Source organism: Amblyomma americanum, chromosome 1, assembly GCF_052857255.1.
Source record: "Amblyomma americanum isolate KBUSLIRL-KWMA chromosome 1, ASM5285725v1, whole genome shotgun sequence".
In the NCBI taxonomy this organism is placed as follows: domain Eukaryota; kingdom Metazoa; phylum Arthropoda; class Arachnida; order Ixodida; family Ixodidae; genus Amblyomma; species Amblyomma americanum.
Window position 1 is genome coordinate 266,161,807 of NC_135497.1, and position 12,483 is coordinate 266,174,289.

Here is a 12,483-nt window from a genome sequence, read left to right on the forward strand (position 1 = left end):
GCCTCCAAGCCTTTCCCCTTGCCTAACCGGGGAACCCCACAAGGGGTGGTTCTATCACCTTTACTTTTTAAAGTTGCCCTAGCGCCACTGGCAAAGGCCCTTGCTGCTATCCCAGGGCTCCACAAAGCCATATACGCAGATGATATAACCCTCTGGACAACAGGGGGATCCATTGGAAGAGCCCATGATATCCTGCAATCTGCCATAGACACCACCAGCACCCAATTAGCAAACACAGGCCTTCGTTGCTCTCCAAATAATTCAGAACTCTTGCAGCTGAAACCCCTGCCCAGTGATCCCCCCCGCTCCCCACTGAACTGCACATGTACGGGAATCCAGTGCCCCTTGTGTCTCAGGTGAAGATTCTCGGCCTTCTCATTAACAACACACTGGATGCTACCCCCACCCTGCAGCTCTTGCAAAGACAGACCAAACAGGTGGCTGCACTAATCAAGCGGGTGGCAGCACGCAATCACGAGCTGTCTGAACGCGAGACCCTCAATATGACATGCATTAATCATCCGCCGCATTACATACCACCTCCCATACCACATACTCACTCAGCGCCAAACGCAACAGGCAGACATCCTAATACGCACGGTTGTTACCTCCGCCTTACGTTTTCCACGGATGGTTAACACGAAACTCCTCCTGGTCACTGGTACCCACAATACCATGATCGAATTAATAGAGGTTCAACGCACCAACCAATTAGTCAACCTGGGTTGCATGGAAACAGGACAATGCCTACTGCGTCAGCTCCGTCTCAATCCACCCATTTTCACCCCAGCAAGTCCTACACCTTAAATTATTTCTCTGCGCACGCAGGATCACATATATCAGAAGCCCCTCCCGTGCAATATGAGCGCGAGCCTCCATCAGGGTAGGCGGCAGGCTCGATCGAGCTATTACACCAAAACATACAGCAACCGCTCCGATATCCTTTATGTTGACGTGGCAGGAAATTCTAAAGTAGGATTCTTTGCGGCAGTCGCAGCCTATGATGACGGATCTGTGGGGGCCGCCGCCACTAACCGAAATAATTCACCTGCAGAGGCGGAAGGAGCCGCCATCGCACTGGCGTTGGCCCACTCCACCATTGATAAGAACATAACCGAAATATGCACAGATTCCCAGGCCGCATACCGCCACTACCTAAAGGGCGTGGCGACGCCGGCCACACATCGTATTCTTGCCACAGCCACCTCTCTCGACCGAACGTTTGCTCTGTCGTGGATCCCTGGGCATGCCTCGATCCCCGGTAATGAGAGCGTTCATGCGCTGGCCCGAGAACTCGTCTCCCGGACCCCGGACGATCAGGCATCCAACCCTGCGAAAGAAGCCCTATCGGTCCTTTATACATATCATCAAATAACCGCATTCTACAAACTCAGCCGCATGACATTACCCCCACCGCACAGTACTTTTGTTGCCCTTACCCAGCGCCACATGGCGACAATTACAGACGGGCTCCTTTATTTCACCGTACCGTCTCTCTTGCTTTCACCCCACCTTTTCTCCTCATTGTAACACCTGTGGCGTGCCCAGATCTACACTTTTCCACTACCTTTGGGAATGTCCTTCCACACAGGCAGTACCCCCATCCCCAATCCCACTCATTCTTCCCTACGCAGGAACGCCGTGAGCCGACGCACTTCACCTCGGCTGCGTGGATTTTCACTCGGGACGGCGGATTTTCGACCTGAAATGGACTGATACCACCCATAATTGGTCAGTTAAGGTGTTCGGCACCCGTTCCCACCATTTTCTGTGCAATTCCGACCACTTTTACCCGAAAAAGATTCTAACGCTCCGAGCCAGGCGCAAAACGCTAGGCCTCGCGTTGTTCCTAGCACAAGGGCGGTCCTCCAGCCCGCGCCTCGCCCCGCGCCACGCTGCGCGGCGATGAAAATGAGCTCGGAGGCGTCGCTGCCACCCACAAAAAATGAAGTCTTGGATTCCGACATGGACTTAACCGACTCTCTCAACCGAAAGGAGAACGGCCCGACGACCAGTTCGTCCCCGGCCTCGTCACCGCCTACTACCCCTCTGCCCAACGGCTGGAAGATAGCCTTGAGCAGACATCAAGAAAGGAAGCTTCGCAAAGCAGCCCGGACTGAAACCAACAGCCAAATGCAGGGCAGCACCGACTCCCAGGACCCCCCATCAAATCAGAAACACCCTACGCCAAAGAAACGCGGCCTTCGAGTCCGCCTGCCGCCTCTACCGAAAACGGACATCAAAATCGTGATTTGACCTCGCCGAGGACTCGCTTTAAAGAACTTCTCAAATCTCGATCTTGCCCAAGCAGTAAGCAACGCCTGTCCAGAGCCGCAGCAGGTGGAAGGAAGGCACCTCCTCCGCCACCACTACGGATCAAATATCCTCGTAGCGAGCACTCCGCACGCGGAAGTTGCCAATGAACTTCGAGAAATCAAGACACTGACCCTTGGAGACCTCACTCATGACGTGAACGCCTACATACCTTTCACAGAGCACGACAGACGGGGCGTAATCCACATAATTCCGGACCACGTGACACCGGAAGCTCTTCAGACGGGCCTATATATCCGCTCGACGTACGACGCATGGGCAAAACATCGTCAATGCTGATCACTTTCATCGGCCCGACCACCCCCAAAGTTCTGTACTTCAAGAGCGCGGAGTTTCGTTGCCATCTGTACCGCCTAGCACGACAGTTCTGCTGTGTGTGCATGCAGCTGGGTCATCGCTCCGATGTGTGCCCCACACCAGACCTGGCGGCCTGCAGGAAATGCGGGGCCCAAAATCCTCCTCGCGGACATCAGTGCCTGCCGAAGTGTGCTCTGTGCGGAGGAACACACAAAACCGGCAGCAAGGAGTACCCCAATCGGCTGAAACCACTCAAGCAAAAGCCACCATACGTCCGATCCTCCACCCCACCCATCAAGGAAGAACACCGGTCCAGGAAAGACAACCAGGCCCGAACTCGGACGCCGCGTTGGTTCAGCACGGACGACGAGTCATCCAGCTAAAGCTGCAGCAGTAGGAGCAGATCGAGATCTATGTCCACCAACCGGTCAACCCCTCCTCCTGCACCCAAGCAAAAAAAGGAAATTAGCTGGCTACACCAGGGGCAAGCCAAAGCCACGGACAAAAAGGTGAGCTAGGCAGAGCTCGTTAAGAACTCTCCCACTGTTCCTTCGAACACACCAACTCCACCCAAATGCTCAGGCTGCGCAAAAATGGCACCCACTATCGAGAAGCTACAATCCCAGGTAGCGGATCTAGCCCGCAAGTGCACTCCTCTCACCACCCCTCATGTCCAACCTCCCCCACCTCCCGCGCCCCGGGACGTTGAGACTTCCCCCAAACCGCTTCTACCACCACTGGCGACACCCACTCCCACACCTCGCCAACCGACAACCCCCCCCCCCCTCCCCAATACATATGAAGAAATACAGGGACGTCTCTTGAATAACATTATGAACAACATAAACCCCCTTCTCACAACATTCACCTCCCAGCTCTCAGCCCAAATCGCACAAATAGGTGCGCGCCTGGACTCACATGACGCCCAATTTGTTACCCTACAAGCACTGATAAGCACCAAAGCGCCTAGCAGAAAACGTGTTACCAGCTCTGACAACCCTCGAGCAAAAACCTACCGGTCCGCGACCGCGGTGGTCGCTATGAGTAGCGACAACGAATCGGTCAGGAGCTTTGCCAGCCACCAGGATGGCTCCGCTCTCTAAATCAGGTGGTCGAACACTCCTTGAGAGAACAGGAGATCAACTACAACATGATCAGGGTCATTCCCAAAAAGAGGGGCCGCAAGAGCACCTTCGTTCTGAACGTGTATCACCCCCTACGAGCAACCAAGGCCGATTTCTCTGACATACTTCAAGAGGCAGATTAGCTAGCTGTTTCGCATCGGCTTATCGCACTCGGTGACTTTAACGCCCCCCCCCCCCCCCCACAGGGAATGGGGCTACAAAACGAACTCGCTGCGTGGTCTGAGCGTGGTACGAGCTCGGGATGCCCTGGGCCTGGAAATACTTACTGATCCTTTATACCCAACCCGCGAAGTAAACAGCGTCACGCACGAGTCATGCCCTGACCTTACAATCGTCAAATCCAAATCATCATGGTTTACAAATCAGCATGGTTTCCGCAAAGGAGGGAGCTGCACCACTCAGTTAATTGAACTATTTCATGAGCTTGCAAATACTGCCGCAAAAAGAATGCGTACCGATGAAGTCTTTCTTGATTATCGCAAAGCATTTGATTCCGTATCACATGATCTGGTAATACACAAAATGAGAACTCTTAACTAAGATACAAAAGTCATCAAGGTTATTGAAGACTACCTGAACGACAGAACGCAAAGCGTAGTTATTGGTGGCAAGAATTCTAGTTTTGCTCAAACCACCTCAGGAGTGCCGCAGGGCTCTGTGCTAGGACCACTACTCTTTTTAGTTTGCATCAATGATATCGCTTCAAACATTTCCTCACAAATGAGACTATTTGCAGACGACTGCGTTGTGTACAGAGCCATTTGCAATCAACCTGATATAGATGCACTCCAGCATGACCTAAACAGTATAGCCTCCTGGTGCCAAAACTGCGAACTTAGCCTGAATACAGACAAATGTTACCAGGTAACATTTACTGAATCTAAAATCACTAGTGAACCCACCTACAAACTGGGTGATTCGTTGCTAAGAAAGGTTAATGAAGTTAAATATTTAGGTGCTCTTTTGACGGCAGATCTGTCCTTTTCTAATCATATTACCACGACTATCCAAAAAGCCGGGAAAATGCTTAGCCTACTTACACGAACCCTTAGGACTGCCCCTCATATTCTAAAAATTACAGCATATAGGTCGCTGGTAAGGCCGCAATTAGAATGTGTGTCCGCATTATGGGATCCCACCAGCGGTACGTGATTGATAAAACAGAAGCCATACAAAACCGCGCTGCCAGATTCATATCAAGGCAGTACTCCGGACATTTATCCGTTACAGAAATAAAGAAACAAGTCGGACTAGAACCGCTACACATAAGACGCCAAAAGCATAGCCTGAAACTGCTACATGCAATATACACTGACTCGACAGGCATTGACAACCTTACATACCTCAAACCCCCCATTATGTTTCAAACAGAAGAGACCACAGTTTCAAAATTTGCGAAATTACCTGCAAACCAAACTACATAGAGTATTCCTTTTTTCCCCGTAGTATTTCTGAATGAAATAAGTTGCCGGTTGACGTCGGGGGTGCTCCCTCGGCCCTCCGCCGCCCAGGAGTGCTCTGCTGTGCGACTCCCGCGCCGCCCTCAGCCGCCTGCAATCTAACGGCCGCGGTACCCCACTAGTGCGGGAAATTCGCTCGCGCATCGAGTGCCACGCGCAGAGAGGTTGTGCCGTGCGTGCACAGTGGGTGCCCGGTCACTGCGGCATCGCCGGCAACGAAGAAGCTGACGACCTCGCGACCGCTGCACACCAACTACCTGCCAGCGATCTGCCCCTTGCGCTGGAGGACGTGCGTGCGGCCATTCACGACCATCTCCGAAAGCAGCACCCCGACCCACGCATCGCGGGAGGTGAGCGCATCGACAGTGTCACCGGCTGTCGCGCACTTACACGGTCGCAACGTGCAATGATCCTCCGCGCGCGCATTGGCTGCGTGTGGCCCGGGGAACAACGGGTGAGTCACGGAATCGCGACGAGTGATGTGTGTGACGGATGCGGTGCAGTGGAAACACTAGAACACCTGCCCCTTCGCTGCTCCGCGTTCGCCGATGCTCGTCGCGATATGCTCGCGGCCTATAGGGCGCAGGGCATACTACCAGACTCCATCAAGACGCTATTGTGGCCGCAGGGCAGTGCGCGCACTCGTGAGCGAACTTTGGTGAGCCTCTGTGCATTCCTCGAACACACGGGCTTGACGTCCCGTCTGTTCTCCGTCAGGTAGTTACACGCAGTGACCGAACGCTCCGCGAGTTCTACCTTGAACGATTAATAACTGGACGCCCCACTCCAGTTGGAACCTACACAGTGCTGTGCGCGTGTGTGATTTAATTCCTCTTAAATGAAATAATCACGCCCACAACCTGGACACATTACTTATTGTGTAAATAGTTTGTACATATTACTTCTCCCCCTGTCCTCTATTCCTGTCCCCTCACCTCTTTCATTTCATTTCTCCATTCTGCCTGCTGTCCTTTATTTCCGCTGCCCCAGCTCACGTGCTTCAGTATCGATGGCAGATGCCGGGGCTAGCAAAAATCTTTTCCTTCCTTTTTACTATTATTTTTAATAAAACCACTACCACCACCACCACCACCCTGAGAGGTATTTTTAAATCTAATCAGTGATTTGTAATTGCACTGTTCTTTTAAGCCATTGACTGTACGCTTTGTCCTAAAGCGCATGCATGCCTTTTTTTTGTCTTTTTTCTGTTCTACTGATATTGATGCATTGCTCCTTGTCATCCCTCCCTTTTAGGATTATTATATTCATGTACTCGTCACTTTATGCTGTACCCACTCCAATGCTAAAATGCTTCGGCGCTGCACGGTGTACTCTAATTAAAATAAATAAATCCATAACGCTACGTGGACAAATCTCGGAGAGAGCTTAGGTAGCGACCACTACATCGTAAGCACGTTTATCACCTCCGCAAACATTCGTCGCACCCTGGGAACAGCAAAAATCACGGACTGGACTAAATACCGTGCACAGCCCGTTCCGGAAGACCCCATTCAATCAATCAGCGAATGAAGTGAACACATTTGGAAAGCACACAAGGAGGCCACCACCGAAGTACAATGCACACCCGATAATCCGGCGGTAGATCGTCACCTTCTGAAGTAGTGGCAGACCCGACGGACTCTGGTTTGCAGATGGAAATGCCAACGCCTCGATCGTCCCCTGAGACTCCGCATATCACAGATCACGGCAGAAGCACAAGAGTATGCACAACACCTCTCTCAACAGAATTGGCAGCAATTTTTCGAGTCACTACGCGGCACGCTGGGGACCTCCAGCACCTGGGCGATCCTCCGCAGCCTCGTCGATCCGCAAACATCGCTGTCTGCCACTAACCGTACACTCAAGAAAATCGCCCATCTGTACCCCGGAGACGACGCGGCTCTCCTCACCGCCCTCAAAACCAAATACATCAGCACCCCCCATCCTCCCAGCACACTCTCGTACACGGGAGGCCCAAATGAGAGGCTGGACGCCCCCATCACCACTGCCGAGGTTTACGCCGCGGCTCGATCTGCACACGCAACACGGCAGCTGGCGCGGACAAGATCCCAAATGGGATGATTCGAAACCTGGGCAAGTCGCAGATCGAAATCCTCACTACCTACATAAATGACACCCTATGGGAGGCGGGAGAACTCCCTGCAGAGTGGAAACACTCCGAAATAGTTACTATCCCAAAACCAGGCAAACCACCAAGACTGGAAGCATTACGACCCATCACCCTCACCCCTTGCCTGGGCAAACTATACGAGCGCGTTAACCAGACCCGCCTCCAAAACTACATAGAGGACAACAACCCCTCTTTCCACCCACTATGATCGGCTTCAGGAAAGGTCTTTCTACGCAAGACGCTTTCCTCCTTCTCAAGGAAGAAGTACTCAGTAACATCCCGAGAGGCGGCGAGCACCTAAATATGGCACTTGATCTGAAAGGCACTTTTGACAACGTTTCTCACGACGCCATCTTGAAAGAACTCAACGCTTTCGATTAAGGACCCAAGACCTTCAACCACATCAAAAACTTTATCAGCAACCGCACGGCCACTATTGGCATGGGAGATGTCTGCTCTGGCAAAGAGCAGACACCCAACAAACGCACTCCCCAAGGCTCTATCATCTCTCCTCTCCTCTTCAATATAGGTATGATCGGCATGGCAAAATCACTCAAGGGTATTGAAGGCATCGGCTATACTATGTACGCCGATGATATTACCATCTGGTCCACCTGGGGTTCCCTTGCGGACAAAGAAAACACCCTACAAGAGGCAGTCAATTGCGTAGAAAGACAGGCAGCAAGTTGCGGCCTCCGCTGCGCACCCGACAAATCCGAAATTATCCGCATTCAGGGCTATGCCTACAAATCTCCCTGTGACATCGAGGTTTACCTCGAAGGCACCAGAATAAAGGAAGTCTCTCTTATCCGCATCCAGGGTCTTTGGCTTCAGAGCGACCGGAAATCCAACCACACGTGACAGCGTCTCCGGACAACTGCCCTCCAGATCTCCCGCATGATTTGGCGCATCACCCGCAACCTAAACGGTATGAGAGAGGAGGATACAATTCGACTAATACAGGCTCTAGTTATGAGCCGCCTGTCATACGGTCTCCCATTCCTACAAATTCTGGGCAATGAGCTAGACAAACCAGACATCATCCGTACCGCCTACAAACATGCGTTAGGCCTTCCGATGTACACGGCCAGCTGCCACCTTGAGGATCTGGGACTGACCAACACAATAGAAGAAATTCGAGAAGCCGTCCTAGCATCGCAAAAGGAACGCCTCCTCACCACCAAAGCTGGACGCGCAATCTTGGAAAGAGTGGGTTCCCCGGCTGACATACGCGCCGTCCAGGACAACCGAGACCTACCCTCAACTCTGCGAACTCGCGTGTGTGTCGCTCGACTCCCGAACAACATGCACTCGGACTCACAAAAGGGACGACGAAAGGCGCGAGTGGACTATCTGCGCCGCACACATCGACAGGCACAAAATATTGTATACGTCGACGCAGCCATGTACCCCGATTCAACAAACGCGGTGGCGGCATCTTCGACACCAATTTCAAGGAAATGGCCGGCGCCTCCCTACGAAACTGCTCTCCCACAGTAGCAGAAACTGCTGCAATTGCCCTCGCAATCCAGCACGGCGATGCTACGGGAAATGAGCTAAAAAATTTTACGACTCCCAGTCCGCGTGTCTCATTCTCTCTGGCAGACTTCCACACTCCGTCGCTCCCATTCTGACTACCCCACAAGTTCAAAATTCCACATACAAGTACCAAATCACTTGGACTCCTGGGCACGAGGGGCTCGAGGGAAACGAGGCCGCGGGCAGTCTAGCTCGAAGATATACTAACCGAGCGACTAACCTCCCCGACCTCGCCCCTCTCCCCTCTACGTACGGCGAGCGCCTCCTCCTTCTCCGAACACAGACAAGTCTATCCCCCACCACACCGTAAGCTAACGGCGGCAGAGGCGAGGGAATGGCGACAACTACAGACGAACACCTTTCCTAACCTACACAAGTACTACATCATCTTCCCCGACAGATATGACGGAATCTGCCCCAGGTGTGGCGGAATTCCAACAACATACCATGTAACATGGGGCTGCTCCGGTCCCAAGCCCCCCGAACTAGACAAACATCACTCCGAGGAACAGTGGGAGTCTGCCCTGCTCAGCTCTGACTTGACACAGCGAAAGCTGATATCCCAAGCAAGAGAAACTGCGGTGGACATTGGGGAGTCCACCCAAAATCTGTATTTTCGCCTCCCTATCCTACCTTTTTGGAATAAATGTTTTCTACTACTACTACCACTCATTCTTCCTGGGAGGCTGCTTTACGGACTGCTCAACCCGCCGGCTAGAAATGGCTGGTGGATCGGGCCTTATGTGAGGCACAAGCCCGTGGAATCTTGGACCAGTAGGAGACCACCCTGGAAGATTTTTTCTTTCCTTTTTTTCTAATAAAAGACGTTTCCATCCATCCATCCAAGCTTCACTACGCTAGTCAACACCGCGCTTCGCGCGAGCCGGCGTATGTCTGAGCACGAGTGACGTCACGCACGGCGCAAGTGGCCGCTGCCGATTTCGTCGCCTGTTTCTCTCTCTTGCTCCCTAGTCACTACTGCGCACGCGCCACTAGTAGCACTGAGCCACAGGTGTTCCGCCATTGCGCAGCGCCCTGCCTTTCCTCAAAATACAAATTTCAATTTTCCGTTTTCTCTTTCCTCTTTCTCTCCCTCCTTTATTCCTTCCTTTAAGGCGTGGTTCGAGATTCCACAGAGATATGTGAGACGGTTACTGTGCCATTTCCTGTTCTCAAAACTCAATCAAAACAAGTGAGACGACGGCGTTTATAGAGTTCATTGGCGTTGACAACTTTGCAAAGACCGTTAATATTCACGAATGGAAAGGCGCACAACCGGCTCCGTGGGTCAGTGGAGGCCTCAATCTCGCTTTCGTTTTGTATATCCTGGATTACCTGGGCTAATACACATTAATTTCTTTCGGTAACGTTAACGCGTTCCTTTTTTTTATAGGTAACGTAGGGCGGTAAAACGTTCGTTTTTTATCGTTATGTATTTAGTTACTTGTTTCGGTAATGCTTATAACACTAGACTTAAGAAGTCTGCGTGCATCTGCAAACACATACACAGCAGATGGAGATCGCGCGAACTGTTGGTTAAAACAAGCCTGCTGCTGCAGCTGCTCAGCCATTATATTCTGTAGAACGCGCAAAGGCGCGCCGGTTTTCAGCGTAAGTTGAGCTTAATTACGTGTGGTATTTAAAATATACTTTATCCCGCAGACTTAACGGAATTGCGTGTAAGAGAAGGCCTTAGTCTTCTAATCCAGAGGTTAGGCAGACAACCTCAGAACGCAACAAAATATAGGATGTTGCTTTCGCAGTACTTTGAAGGTTGACGTTTCACTGAGGCTCCATGTCTGTGCAGAGCGCGAGAGAGTGAAAAAGAAATGAACATTGGTTTATAGGAAAAGAAATGGCACAGTAAATGTCTCACAAGTCTTGGTGGACCCCAGAACCGCTCCGTTGGGGAAGAGATAAAGGTGAGAGTGAAAGAAAAAGGAAGAAATAAAAATTGCGGTCATTCAACTATGCTGAACCTGGTAAGAGAGCGAAAGCTGTGGTGTATCCGGCAAGTAGACGCGGCTTGGCCTCTATGAGTTCGTTCCGAACACTGGACAACACGGCCACCCTGCCAGGTGGCCGTTAAATTAATGGTTGATCGCGAGATGTTGGTCACTCAATGAACGCTGATCCGGTTTTTTGCTCCAGTGGTGTGTCTGCCACAACGTTGAAAATTGGTTGGTTGTTGGGGAAAAGGAACTGAAATGGCGCAGTATGTGTCTCACATCTCGGCTGACACCTGAACCGCATCTTAAGGGAAGGGATAAAGGAGGGAGTAAAAGAAAGGAAGAGGTGCAGTAGTGGAGGTCTCCAACAATGATTACGATCACCTGGGGACGTTTAACGCGCACTGACAGCGCACGGGCGCCTTTTGCATTTCGCCTCCATCGAAACGCTGCCGCAGCTATCAGGTCCGAATCCGGGTAGACCGGATCAGTAGCCGCGCGACCTAATCACTGAGCCACCGCGGCAACGTTCTCCGCGCTAATGCATGCAGCCGACATTTCTCTCTTCCCACTGCCAGGAATCTCAAAGCGCGATTGAGGCGTCCACTGCCCCAGGGAGACAATTATGCATGCGCCTTCCTTTCCTCAATATAATCGGAGTCTAGATTGTTGTCAACGCTAACGTAAACACGGTAACGATATGCTATAACTCTCTAATAACACATTTACACAAAAGGCAAAAGCCAAAGGAGTACATACAACATGAATTCTTGTCACTGCAAGAAAAATATGAAACCAAACAATATTATACTGATGGCTCAAAAACAAGAATGCATTTCAATAGTGCAGTAGTTCAAGGCAAAAATAAAAAATGATGTGGCTGGCACTGTGTGAATCGGTTTTTACTGCCGAGCGTTATGACATCTTTGTGGCTGTACAGCGAATAGTAAAAGAGAGCGTCAAAAATAGAATAATTTAAATTGATTCTCTGGGTATGCTCACAGCACTGCACTCTAGAAACGGTGCCGAACCATTAATAAGAAACATTATACATAACATAGTTAGTCACCGCTGTGGCTCAGTTGTTATGTCACTCGGCTACTGAACCGAAAGACGCGGACTCGATCCTGGCCGCTGCAGTTGAGGTTCAATAAAGGCGAAATTTTCGGAGCCATTCACTATAGCGTTTCTCGTAGCCTGAGTCGCTTTGGCACGTTAAACCACGATAAAAAATAAAGTTAGAACAGAATACAAATTATGCGCCGCGTCCCTAGCCATGTCGGAATTGTGGGTAATCAAAAAGTGGATGCATGTGCTGCACAAACACGATTTGGCCAAATAAAACAAGATCCCGCACAGGGATTGTTTAAAGTTAATTCAGAGTAAACTGAGAAATAAGTGACAGGTTACATGGGAAGAGCAGGTAAAGAACTACATTTTGTGAAGCCCATTTTAGGAGAATGGAAATCGTGTAGACATAAAGAACGCTTTACAGAAGTTTTTATGTCGTCCACACATTGGACACACACACACACACACTTTACAAGTACCTGTTTGTTGAAAAAACAAGACAAACCTTCCTGCGAAATGTGCTCTGCGAAACATGCAGTGCTCGACCGCGTACTGCG

The 12,483-nt window shown here is 50.9% G+C and overlaps 1 protein-coding gene across 1 annotated transcript in view; it reads left to right on the plus strand.

Moving 5' to 3' along the window:
• Positions 1-12,483, plus strand: part of LOC144117387 (uncharacterized) — a 36,751-nt gene that overhangs the window by 4,651 nt on the left and 19,617 nt on the right. The window lies entirely within an intron of this gene.